The 14,653-nt window shown below is 30.6% G+C and overlaps 1 pseudogene; it reads right to left on the reverse strand.

Moving 5' to 3' along the window:
• Positions 1-8,555: 8,555 nt before the first annotated feature.
• On the reverse strand, positions 8,556-13,034 carry LOC139521614 (uro-adherence factor A-like; annotated as a pseudogene).
• Positions 13,035-14,653: the final 1,619 nt, after the last annotated feature.

Raw genomic sequence — 14,653 nt, forward strand, 5'->3', positions numbered from 1 at the left:
TGGATGCTTAATGAAATTTCTGGGGAGAACACTGACTCAAGTACACTTTATTACCTAACTGTGATATTTCAGTACTATTTTTATTACTGTGGATTCATTGTTATTCTTTGGATACCAGTTTTCATGGATTTAATGGGAACCACAAATTCTAATTTACAAAGAATTACACATTATCTATTAAAATGTATGTAGACTTTGACAAAACCACAAATTTAAATAACCATAAAAATACATGTGTTCCTCAATCTATGAAGATAACTGCATCCACAGTAAAGATAATCTTGAATTTTCAGCTTGACTAAAATTTTGTCATGACACCTATCACATCTTATAGGACTTGAGTTTGCACAATACATTGAATTGCATTTATTGTTACAATATGGTGCTCCATACGATAGCTTTACATGTAGATTAGAATTTTATAGCATTTATGAATCATTATATTTGAAGACTACTGGGCTTTTCTAGTGGGAAAAATTGTTTCTTGTATTTTCTTTACTTATTACCTTCTCCAATAGCTTTAAAAGATAAATGGTACGAAATGATTGCATTCCAAATATTTATATACATACTTTTATTTTATTGAGTAATTAACTATGTGAAAAATATGCATGTTATTTTGTTTTTAATTGAATATCTTATCATGTGTGGTAAATCTCAAATGTTAATGTTGACTTGGATTTCAAACACATATTTTACTGTTAAAAAAGATATGCTGTGGATAAATATAAATTTACTAAGGAATAACCAATAAACAAGTAAATAGGGAGTTTATTGTTGTTCTTTGTCTTGATAGTTGATTGAAGTTTTATGTACTTTTGTTAATAGAAAATGGCATTTTTTTAGGATATGATCTGACCACATGCGACGGGCCACAGCTAAGGAAAGAAAAGTAAATTTATTTTTGTTTGTATCTGTCTAAAAGAACTATTTAAACTATTGATAAAGATAAAGATAAAATTTTGCAACTGTGGCACTTAACCATTATGTTTTGTTAAAACATTCTGATTTTTGAAGAAAAAAAATAATAACCGTATAAAATTGTTAAATGGTGTGGTTCAGAAGCTTTTTCTTTTTCAAATTCACAAATTATAAGCCGTTTCAACAACTAAGATTGCCATTACTGCACAGTTTTACATTGTTCCCCATTAAAAATTTACATGCAAAATGTTTTTTTATAATTAGTGCTAAATGAAAATTATTAAATTCTGAATTTATGTTTTTATTGTCATTGATTATTAACTGATTATCGAGGACTTTTGGTCTTTGTTATATGGTGTTACTTATGACAATGCATTTCAGGTGAAATTATAGGGTAACATATTCTAAGCATTTGAGAAAGAAATTGTTACATGTACTGTAAACATACATGTCTACTAAGGCTTTTATAGAGATGTGCAATGACAACCATCATCCATTACTATGGATTAATTACTATTTATGGGATACTAGTTTTTGTGAATTTCCTAGGGGTAGCTAAAGTTTAAATTTACTTAAAGCTTGCATGCAAGAGTTTAGAAAATCAGGATAAATACAACTTTTCCTTATTCTATTAAATTAGTACCCATGAAAATAAACGAATCTACAGTATCAAGCTTCCTTGAACATCATGCTTTTTTCTGTCATTATTGGATATGTATCAGTAATTGTGAAAGAATATCATATTTTTAGTATGATAAATAGAAATTATTTAACAACATAAACTAATGTCATGGAACAATAAAAAATCTGCATGACTCAGTGGTACTGCAAATGTCAGCTTTAAAATTTTGTAGGAATGTTGATTGAGTTTATTTTTATGTTGTGCTATTTGGTTTGAATTGTTTTTGAGACTTTCTAAAAATTTGATATGTGTTTTATGAATGATTGTGAAGGGTACTTGAAATTTAATTATAATAAAACTGACACTACAGAAAAAACATTGAAAGCACAATGTTCAACATTTTTCATCACATTCTCCATCAAGTGCAATTTTTCATAAATTTTCCAATTAGTTTCAGAAAACACAGTTTCATATTTATTTTATCATTTATCCTTAGTATATATGAATATGTAATAAGAAGCAAGCTTTGTCAAAGACCAAACAATACTAATGAACAGGAAATGTTTTATTGGTATTTTCTGTCATTATATTTTTTTTTTAATCCTAAAAGGAGAAACTATTTGTGAATAAGAACTATTATCTGAATAAAACTATAAAAAAAAATCACCATGTGTGCTGTTACCATGTTTAATCAACAGTGCTAGATTTGAAATCAATTTTTTGTTCACTGTGTGTAACCTTCAATGAGATAAACAAATTTTAAAAAGAAAAAAGCTTTAATGAGATTTAAGTCTTCATGAAAAAATAATCAAAACATTGTGAGGAATTAGCACCAAGACTTCCAGATGTTTGCTTTATGAGAGGTTTTGTTATTTGTGAATACTATTTTCAGGAGCATTGCTGTGATTCGTATTGTTCTGTTATTATATTTCGTAATATTTTCATATTTTTCTATATGTTGTTTTATAAAAATTTAATATTAAAATATTTAGATAATAGTTTGTGTCTTATTTATGTTCTCTTTGTTTGCCTGGACATTTTTTGTTCATCTTTGTATATAAACATGACATAACCATAATCTTTCCATCCCAACATGCAGTCAAGTATCTCCTGCATGTATTCAAGCTTTTTTTGTGACATCTCATTATCAAATTGCCACAGTATTTTACACATTTCAAATAAATGAAGAGTGTGTCCATATGGCATAGATGTCATTCCTTGTAAATATATAACAAGTTCTGCAATTTTTCAATTAAGAAGGGAACATAACACAAGAACTACAAAAGTGATGCCACCCAAATTAGATTTTGATCTATGTTTGGTGGTAATAATCATTGTGGATAGGTTATATAACTTTTGGTTGAGGCAAACTAAAGTGACTGTGTGTGTGAATGGCAAATTTAACAATTTTTACATTTATAATAGGACATAACTCGTGGAATGGTATAAGTACTGTCACACAAATTCAAACTTTATCTGAGTTTAGTTGAAATAAGCACAACATTGAGCAAACTAAAGTTTGAGAACGAAAACTAGTTTTAGGACAGATGGACAAGGGTAAAACTGAATGCCTCCTACATCTAAGCAGGGGCATACAAAACATTGAATTTTTCTGCATTCAGCTCTCCAGAAAAAATTATCAGAGAAGCAAATAAGTGCATCAAGTCTCTCCATCTATTTGACAATTTTTTCATCTGAAATTTACAGTTCCTAGAAGATAACTTTTTAATAGTACCTTATAATATGATTTTAATTCATAATTTAATTGATTATAAAGGAGAAAGTACTTTTTGATTTTTAAAACATATGACAATATTACTAGCCACATTTTAAAGAATCAGAAGATGAATATTAGCCAAGCCTTGAGGACATCAGTTAACAAAATGATGTCAAAGGTGAGATTTTGCAGATCATCAACTAATATGAAGAATGTTTTTGCTATCGAATTAACATATGGAGCACAAGAATTAATTAAAACAATATTAGATTATCAAAAGAAAACACACATGTAACATGAAAGCAGGTAATGTTTGGTGTTCACTTATGCACATTTACTTTTCTAGATATATGCCCATGAAATATATCAAAATGGTGAAATCACCTTCTGCATTATATGGTAGGTTTGTTTTGAAAGTAGGGGTTCATCACTGCAAATTTCTACCTACCAGGAAATGCAGGTCGGTTTTGATTTCAACTGTTTGCACAGTAACTGGACTAGGGCTGTGTCATGACTTATATAGACATTTATATATAAATGTTGTGCAATTGAGTAAAATGCTATTAGTTTGCCACGATGTAGGATACTAGAAAAAAATAAAAAACAAAAATACTGAACTTTAAAGCAAATTCAAAAGGGGAAGTCCATAACTGCTGACAATATTAAATAGTACCAATCAATGGAACAAAAGAAAAACAAACTGCCATATTCCTGAATTGGTACAGGCATTTTTTTCAAAGAAAGGAGTAGGTTCAGTAAGACCCCTTTTTGGCCCCAAAATATAGCAGTTTTACAAAATTGTTAAAATGTAAACCTTTAGTTATTTATTGGACAGTAGAATGCTTCTGCTACATAAATATGGGCTGTTTTTGACAATATAATGCACATATATCCGGTACTAGCACCATTAAGTCGTGCTAAATTACGGAAATCCTCATAATTCTAGCATTTTAGTTTAATTTTAGCCGGTTTTCGTGTTAAACGAAAGTGGCCGCATTCGTGTTCATTCTTAATATCATGAATATTGAAATATAAGTTGTATTTTATGATAATACATAACATATATAAAGGTTGAGGATGAACACGGATGCGGCCACTTTCATTTTTACCAAAAACAATCTGAAAAGTGACATTTTTCGGCATATTAGGTAGATTTTTCATATTTGAGCTTGAATCGGATCGTTTTTAATGACTAAATCTGTTAAAATCTTTCACATAAACTAATTAATTCAAATAAAATAGACACTAAAGTGTTTAAAAAGTGGTCAAAATCTTTCGTCAGATGAACCTAACATTTGAGGCCAAAATCGGTCCTTACCGGACCTACTCCTTTGTTGGTTAAAACCATCAAAATTGCAATGTTATCTACCATGAGCCGAAGTTCAAATAAGTTTCTGTAAGTAGTTTTTATCAAAGTGGTAGCTATTTTGAAACAACAAGGAATCCTATAGAATTAACTTCCTTTGGAATCCTACAAGATCACCGAGTCAGATCATTTTACATCAAGGTAGTGTTTTCCTTGCTCCTCCACACAATCTTAATTGTATTTTGTAGTCTTGTTTTTCTATCAGTATTTTATTTTTACTGTACCAACTTTTATAATATTATGTTAGTTATACTAGTTTGAGACAATGCATCTAAATTAAAAAACGAAGTTTTTTACTTTTGTATTAACTAATTTCAGTCTACAAGCTATCTGTAGTTTAGTAAATCATATCTGTCTAAGGTGTCCAAGAAAGTCACTATAAGTTTAACGTGTACAAGAAGGTCATTATTTATATTAATACAACATGTACACAAACAGTATTGACTTTAAAAAGTTGTTAGCTTCTATGTCATTTGGTATTTGGTAAAGTTTTGCAAAGCAAAGCAAAGTCCTGGATTTCTTTAAACGTCAAAAAGAGAAAACCCAACGACCGCATTCATGCAAAAAGAACAATAAACAACAAATAATTATCGAAAAATGAAACAAAGGACAATCACTGGATTACATTCTTCTAGCTTAATTAGAACACAGCATGTCGGTATAATTTATTGTCGAAACGTACATAGATGTTAATGAGACAATTTACATCTTGAGTCATCTTACCACAGTTCCAGCAACTATTTCTTGCATATCTTTGGTTTTCATTATAAAAGGAAGCTTAAATGAAGTGGAGAGGTAATCCCGTCATTGTGTTATTATTCTATGATATTTTTTGTATTCTTGTCTTTCATTTTTGCAAATGTGCTTTGTCTTTATGCCTTTTTGTATTTCTTTGATACACATGACGTGGCTATGTACTTTTACATCCCGTACGTCATTCCGTCATTGAAAATGTTTGTATTCTTGTGTTACATTTTTTGCTAATGTGCTTTATCTATATACCTTTTTGTACTTCTCTGGGTTTTTTATAGTAATTAAGATTATAACACAATGTTGACTGCTGTACCCCTATTTTTTGACATTTGTACCTAACGTGTCTGTTTGTTTGTTCACACATCGTTGTCAATATAATTGAATTTGATGTAACTGTTATACAAGTGAGAGATATAGCTAGCAATAAAACCAGCTGTGATCCACCATTTTCTACTTAAGAAAACGCATGTACCAAGTCAGGAATATGACAGTTGTTACCCATTCTTTTGATGTGTTTGAGCTTTTGATTTTGCTATTTGATTAGGGACTCCGTTTTAAATTTGTCTTGGAGTTCAGTATTTTTTTTTATTTTACTCTTCGAAGGCACTTGCCACTAACATATTACCTACAATGTATATACCTTATTATTTATAAAAGTTTACATAGGTTTTATTCCGAGACAAGTGCCTGTGGTAAAAGCAAATAGATTTGCAATCATATTTTACAAAACACCATATTATAAAGTATACAATTTAATTATGTTGTTCTATTTCATCAAAGTATATTAATGAGACATGCCTCTTTTAAGACAACTTGTTGCGTTGTCGCCTACTATATATCAGTTTTTAAAGTTTAAGAAAAGTTAGTTATATTTGTTTGTTAGTAGTTCTGATAGAAGCAATAATCCTAACTTCGCAAAAGTATAACTACTGCTCCTATATACGCAGTTTAAAAAGGAGAACCAAAGTCATTAATTGCTTTTAAATGAATAATTGGTGCAAAAGTATACTTTATTTTTGGCGCAAACAATATTTAGTATTTTCAAAACTAGTTGTGTAAATGTAGCATTAGTACAAATAAGTTGTTCTGAGGTGGAGAAGACTCATCTTTTGGCGCAAACAGATTTCTACGGTCGTTCAAATATTGCTTTCTTATTTTAGTTTGTTTATATTTAATTTTCTAGCAATATCTTCGACTCCTCTTCTTTTGGGGATGTCATGGATATGTATATTTAACCTGTTCAAATGATTGTTTTTCTTATAAACCATATATATATATTATGAAGATAAATGTGAACAGTATCATACAAGTGTTATATTTGGCATGCTGCAGCAATGCTGATTCATTAGCATTCATTCACTCTACTTACACACAGTTTATATGTTTTTTTTAAGAAGACAAACAAGTTCCAGAATTTTATCTGAGTTATTGGTTAGCAAAACTTACTGATAGAAAATTGCAAATACACTGTATCTCAATTTACCTCAAAAACAAAGAATGTGTTTTATATGTAAAAGCATAGAAGAATAAAATCACTTTCTACTTTACTGTCAAAATAACAACCCAAAGATTAAAGTATTAATAAAACTTTTGAATCATATCGCTATATAAATAGATCATCTTTCATTTCCAAATAGATATATAAAGTCGGCAAACCAGTATATCAAATACAAGCGAAATCAATGACTTTCTTCACTGGCTTGACCTTATGTTGCACAGTATATATATCCAAAACATATATATATATATTTTCACAAGTATACATATGTATACTTATATGAAAATAAAGACTTGTTATAACATGCTCCTCTGTCATAATCCAGTAAATTTAAAATGTTCATTACATGTATATACATTCTCCTAAATTATTTTTATGTTTTTTTTGATAAGTGAGGGCCCTCATGGGGTTTTTGATTATGTGATTACTTGGCCGTTTTTTTAATGATTATTTGATTATTAAGCCAAATATTTCATGATTATTTGATTACCTAGGACTGTATTTTTAGTTTATGATTATTTGATTACTAAAGATAAGCAAATATTTAATGATTATGTGATTATATTGGCAAAAAAATGGTGATTATGTGATTACTAGGACCCCCCATGAGGGGCCTCATAAGTTACTTAATTGCATCAATATTTGTAATGCTGTCGTTTTTTATTCTATATATCACGTTCTCAAGCAGAACTTTGGGCTTTTCTATTGAGCCATTCCCAATCACATTAAAGTAATCAGATAAATCGATGTAAAGTAATCAGATAAATCGATTTAAAGTAATCAGATAAATTGATGTAAAGTAATCAGATAAATCGATGTAAAGTAATCAGATAAATCGATTTAAAGTAATCAGATAAATTGATGTAAAGTAATCAGATAAATCGATGTAAAGTAATCAGATAAATTGATGTTAAGTAATCAGATAAATCGATGTAAAGTAATCAAATAAATTGATGTAAAGTAATCAGATAAATCGATGTAAAGTAATCAGATAAATTGATGTAAAGTAATCAGATAAATCGATGTAAAGTAATCAGATTATAGTATAACTAATCGCCGTATTTGAATATCAAAAATAAGACAACGCGTGACCGAACGACGCATGGATTAAACGAGTGCGCAGCACGAGTTTAATCCATAGCGGCGTTCGGTCACAAGTTGTCTTATTTTTGATATTCAAATATGGCGATTAGTTATTCCTTTTATTACATTGGCAAATGGATTTTTTTATGAAATTAATGTAGAAAATGTAAGGAACTATATCTTTTTCCTACGCATTGACAATTTGTTTTGATCCGACGTTATCGACGTCTTGACAACGCCTATTGTTGTATGACGTCAGAGAGTGAAATAACCACGTTTATTTCACATGTGAAATTATCGGTTTTTATCTAACTGGGAAATCAATGTAATTCATTGCAACCAATGTAATAAATCGATGTAATGTCCTCTTGTAACACGATTATAGAAATATTAGTGTTTCGTTTGGTTTGAATGAATTATGATATTTTTCTCTTTCAATTTGTTTCACGCAGATACATTCAGAATATAAAGATAGAGCTTATAAAAATAAGCAAAACTCATTTCACATAGCATTATACAAAGTTTGCTAAATTACTACAGTTTCATGCATCTATAGTATTGTGGCTGGTGTAAATTATTCTTTTAGTTTAAAGTTTTATGTATGTTGGAGTTTGTTTTTGTTACACTTCAATGTTCCTGTCGGGAGTTTGTTTTTGTTACACTTCTGTGTTCCTGTCGGGAGTTTGTTTTTTGTTACACTTCTGTGTTTCTGTCGGGAGTTTGTTTTTGTTACACTTCTGTGTTCCTGTCGGGAGTTTGTTTTTGTTACACTTCTGTGTTCCTGTCGGGAGTTTGTTTTTGATACACTTCTGTGTTCCTGTTGGGAGTTTGTTTTTGTTACACTTCTGTGTTCCTGTTGGGAGTTTGTTTTTGTTACACTTCTGTGTTCCTGTCGGGAGTTTGTTTTTGTTACACTTCTGTGTTCCTGTCGGGAGTTTGTTTTTGTTACACTTCTGTGTTCCTGTCGGGAGTTTGTTTTTGTTACACTTCTTTGTTCCTGTCGGGAGTTTGTTTTTGTTACACTTCTGTGTTCCTGTTGGGAGTTTGTTTTTGTTACACTTCTGTGTTCCTGTTGGGAGTTTGTTTTTGTTACACTTCTGTGTTCCTGTTGGGAGTTTGTTTTTGTTACACTTCTGTGTTCCTGTTGGGAGTTTGTTTTTGTTACACTTCTGTGTTCCTGTCGGGAGTTTGTTTTTGTTACACTTCTGTGTTCCTGTCGGGAGTTTGTTTTTGTTACACTTCTGTGTTCCTGTCGGGAGTTTGTTTTTGTTACACTTCTGTGTTCCTGTCGGGAGTTTGTTTTTGTTACACTTCTTTGTTCCTGTCGGGAGTTTGTTTTTGTTACACTTCTGTGTTCCTGTTGGGAGTTTGTTTTTGTTACACTTCTGTGTTCCTGTTGGGAGTTTGTTTTTGTTACACTTCTGTGTTCCTGTTGGGAGTTTGTTTTCCTCTTACAGTTTCACTTTGTTACTCTCAATCGACTTATGACGTATGAGCAGCGGTTAACTACTGTTGCCTTTATTTAGAATGAAATTCAAAACAGTGTAGCTGTGGCCATTGATTGACACATTAAAATCATCCATTGACTGGGACAATTTAGGTGAACGTTTGTATGTAACGACCAATGCTCACTATGTACTTTTTAAAGACACTTAAACTATGGAGTCACCAAAGGTTCTCAACACCTAAATAAAGTAATTCGAAAAATTAATCAGAAATAACACGATATTTTGATTTATATCAATTATATAAATCAAAACACAAAGGTTATTCCTGATTAATTTTTCGAATTATTTTATAATTAAAGGCGTTAAGAAACATTTGGTGACCCCACAGTTTAAATGTCTATCGTAGGTACGTCGTGAACAGTGGTCGTTACAGACAAACGTTCACGTAAATTGTCCCAATCAATGGATGATTTTAATGTGTCAAATCAATGGCCACAGCTACACTGTTTTGAATTTCATTCTATTGTAATTCAATATATTTCTTATTTGGTTGGAGTACATTTAATTGTTTTTGCTGTTTTGTTGAAAATAATATTCTGATAAGTACAATACATTTGAACTTTTTTATTTTGGCTTTTAAAAGTGCGGTTAAAAGTACAATTTCCACAATATTGATAACAGACATATTAAGACAAACGATACTAAGATAAGTGCTTTCTAAAACTTAATCAGCTGATATTTTAGACAGTTTTTATAGCAAACTACAGATATTACCTATTTTCAAAAGGTGCAAGAGAATAATATTGTGTCACACATACATATGGTTTATATGGTTGATAACAACAACAAAAAACACACAACACTTTTTGAAATTTTGAAAAATACAATGAATCAAACCACGGTTTGCACTTTTATTTGTTACTTCTTAAACTGACTACACTAACTGCCTTATTTGTCTGGCTTGGTTCATCAGAAGTTTCGTTAATCATGCGCACAAAAATGACCATTCTGACTTACGGTTCATTACACTCGTCAGTTTTGTCATTACCCTCTTTATGAAATGGTCGGTGATTGATGTTCTTTACCTTCATACACCAATTTGTAAAGCTTTTTCTCCAGCCTACTCCAGGAGTTTTCGGTATTCAATTTTTTTATGATGATTATCGGGAACTCCCAAAAATCCATGCATTGCTCCAAACCAAGATCCTACCATAACTCCTGTGCTGTCGTTATCTCCATAATGTAAAATACCTCTTTAACATATTTCAATCCAACTATCACCCGACTCGAGCATAGCATCATATGGAATTATTTGAGCATCATGCTGATTAGCTCCACCCGAACCAGAAGAACTTACAGATTCGTAAAATTTATCACGTGCCTCGATTCCATAATCAGATGGGAAATTCGGAAGAGTTTTCCCAGATGTAATATTCCGTGTTTCTAAATAATTTGTATTTTAAATGTTAAGAAGTCAACTCCAAATTGTATTATATATGGAGAACTAGGTAGATATCCTATTGATGTATTTATTAAAAGTAGGATGATTGGTCTATGGAAAAGATTCATGTGTAGTAAGCAAGATAAGATTTCATCTATTTTGTATAAATTGTTATACACCATGCATAACAGAAATATGTACCATTCAGAATGGATACGTTGTGTTGAAAATACTCTAAATGAATGTGGTTGTTCTGAATATTGGTTAACTCAAAATGTGTCTAAATCTGTCAACCTAGCTAAGATTGTAAAGCAAAGGTTATGTGACCAATTTAAGCAGAAATGGTGTGCTACTGTGTATGAATCACCTAAATGTCTCAATTATAGAATTTTTAAAAGAAAGCATTGTTTTGAAAAATATTTAATAGAACTTCCTACAGATTTAAGGAAATCTTTATGTAATTTTAGATGTGTTAATAATAAACTGCCAGTTGAAAAGGGCAGGTTTTGGGGAATAGCAAGAGATGATAGAATTTGTGATATTTGTGACTGTAACTCATTAGGTGATGAATTTCATTATTTATTCCAATGTTCTTATTTCAAAAACGAGAGGAAAATGTTATTGCCAAAAGAATTCACTACAAATCCAAATGTTGATAAATTTCATGCTTTGTTTAACTCAGACAATTATAATGTAATATTCAAAGCTGCAAAATTTTGTAAAATCATACTTTCTTTAGTAAAATGATTGAAGTTACTGTTTATATAATATGTTCGTCTTCCATATATTTGGAAATGTATATCATGTATATATGTTAACTTGTTCATTTAATCAACCTATTTTGTTATATTGTGTTAAATTGTATTCAATTGTATTTGTTCACATACCCTGGTTAAGGGTCTTGAGAAATAAAAACTTGAAACTTTGTCCATTCATTTTCAAAATATCCCCATTCTTTTAAATTTTCATCAACTGCACGACCTGTTTCTTTATATACTCACTAGCAAGAGGTAGAGTTTCCATTAAACCTGCACCCCACTGCTCTACTGGCTTGTTCTGAATGGCGTAAGATGTAAACAAAGCAGCAGCTAAACTGCCTAAAAATCCCGTTGGGTTGTGATGAGTCATGCGCCTGGATTCTATGGCATCGGCGATTAAATCGGATAGATTTTCAGGATTCGGATATCTAAGACCTATGCACATTGCCCGCATAGCAGCACCACAGCCACGCCCTCGCGGATTAAATGGAATTTCTTAAGGTTTCAGCGTAAGACAAGAATTCATTGTTGTATTACCAGGTGCCCTTCCACTCATGTCCTTCATACCTTTTATGTATTTTTCTGCAATTTTCTTATATAAAGTTTCTTTGTCTTTTGTGTCTTTAGTTTCCTGAACTTTATCAATGCAATATTTTCAGATCGTCAGATTCTATATACAGCTAGGCCAAGTCAGATAGCATGGGGACTATCTAACCCCATTTGCTGATTTCATTTAATCGAGAGAAAAAAATCTCGAATTAGATTGATTGATATGGGAAAGGCACATTAAAATGATGTGGGTTAATATAAAATAAGTGCTATGATTACCATAGATTCTGCAGTATGATTGTCAATGAGACTGAGACAACTGATGTGGATTACAGATTAAAACGAGCTTAACTATTTCTGTATAGAAAGTTATAAACATATAAGATTGATAATTCCATACATTAATAGTATTCGTTGTTAAAAATTATTCAAATTCCAATGTAGACGCTAAATAAGGCATATTAAACGAATATCTGGAAAAACGGAAACATCAAAATATTTATAACGTAATGTACAACATCACCAGATACAAAATACCTCTTTCTATCAATTTTAAAGACTTGCAGTTTAGTCTGAAACAAATTGTTTCCAATGTTAAAATATCATTACTTATGAAGATACAATGTATATTAAATCAAAAGTAAATTTTATATACATGAATTTTACTTTGAATACAGTTACTCTAACTCTTACAGAGTATCACCAGCCCATTAGTCAGCAATTCTGTGTTGACATGAATATCAATTATATGGTCATTTTTATAAATTTACTGTTTACAAAAGTATGAATTTTTCGAAATACTTAAAGGATTTTATAAGTCCAGACTTAGATTACCTTAGCCGTAGATAGATAGATAGATAATTTTATTAACCAATCATGGTGCCCAAAATTTGAGCTATACAATCAAATGAATTACAAAATAAAGCACAGAAAATGATTAGAATGATTAAAGTACATTTGAACAAAAAACCACATGAATACACATTTACACTAATTAACCTGATATAAACCAAGTTATTGACAAAACATAGTTGTTATGGGTGCCACTGTGACCTGGAGAAATTACATAAATCTTTATAGTTCTAGGTCTATGGGAGACAACTCCTGATCAATTTTATTTCCTATATATATGTTACAGTAAATAGGTGAAATTAGGAATTACATGTAATTACTAAAATTTAGGAATTACATGTAATCCCCGATGTACTTAGTAAATACAAGTAATTCCTGAAACGGCCCAGTTATTACCAGTAATTACTAATTTTAAAATAAATTTTTACACCTATTTACTAATTGTTCAAACAATGTTGTAATATGGTGAGCTGATCAAAAGTTATGGTATTCTAGCTATAGAAGATCAGTGAGTACTCTTAACTAGAGGCTCTAAAGAGCCTGTGTCGCTCACCTTGGTCTATGTGAATATTAAACAAAGGACGCAGATGGATTCATGACAAAATTATGTTTTGGTGATGGTGATGTGTTTGTACATCTTACTTTACTGAACATTCTTGCTGCTTACAATTATCTCTATCTATAATGAACTTGGCCCAGTAGTTTCAGAGGAGAAGATTTTTGTAAAAGTTTACTAAGATTTACGAAAAATGGTTAAAAATTGACTATAAAGGGCAATAACTCCTAAAGGGGTCAACTAACCATTTCAGTCATGTTGACTTATTTGTAAATCTTACTTTGCTGAACATTATTGCTGTTAACAGTTTATCTCTATTTATAATAATATTCAAGATAATAACCAAAAACAGCAAAATTTCCTTAAAATTACCAATTCAGGGGCAGCAACCCAACAACAGGTTGTCCGATTCATCTGAAAATTTCAGGGCAGATAGATCTTGACCTGATAATCAATTTTACTTCATGTCAAATTTGCTCTAAATGCTTTGGTTTTAGAGTTATAAGCCAAAATCTACATTTTACCTATATGTTCTATTTATAGCCATGGCGGCCGTGTTGGTTGGTTGGCAGGGTCACGCCACACATTTTTTAAAGTAGATACCCCAATGATGATTGTCGCCAAGTTTGGATTAATTTGGCCCAGTAGTTTCAGAGGGGAAAAATTTTGTAAAAGTTAACGACGTTAACAACAAACAACAAATATTTTATTTGCCAATCACGGCGCCCAAAATGAGCAGAACAATTACAATGTAATTTTCAATTATAATGTAAAGTAAATTAAAAATAAGTTAAAAAGGACATATATGATTGATTTTGATTTAATTCATTAATATAAAATATTAAAGCAAATGAAGTAAAACACTGTCTGGTTCAACTTGTCAATTTTCTGATTTGTCAAATCTCAAGGGTTGAACTGATAGTAGATATCTTATTCATTATATTATACCATTTAACATTCAACATTGTATGCAATGTGCATAATTTCATTTCCATTTTATTTAAAACGGATTAAAACGTCAACCGTGGCAAAGAAATATTTTCATAAATACTTTATTAGTATTATCAACTTACAAAATATGAAGAAAAA

The sequence above is a fragment of the Mytilus edulis genome, chromosome 4 (assembly GCF_963676685.1).
Source record: "Mytilus edulis chromosome 4, xbMytEdul2.2, whole genome shotgun sequence".
Lineage (NCBI taxonomy): Eukaryota > Metazoa > Mollusca > Bivalvia > Mytilida > Mytilidae > Mytilus > Mytilus edulis.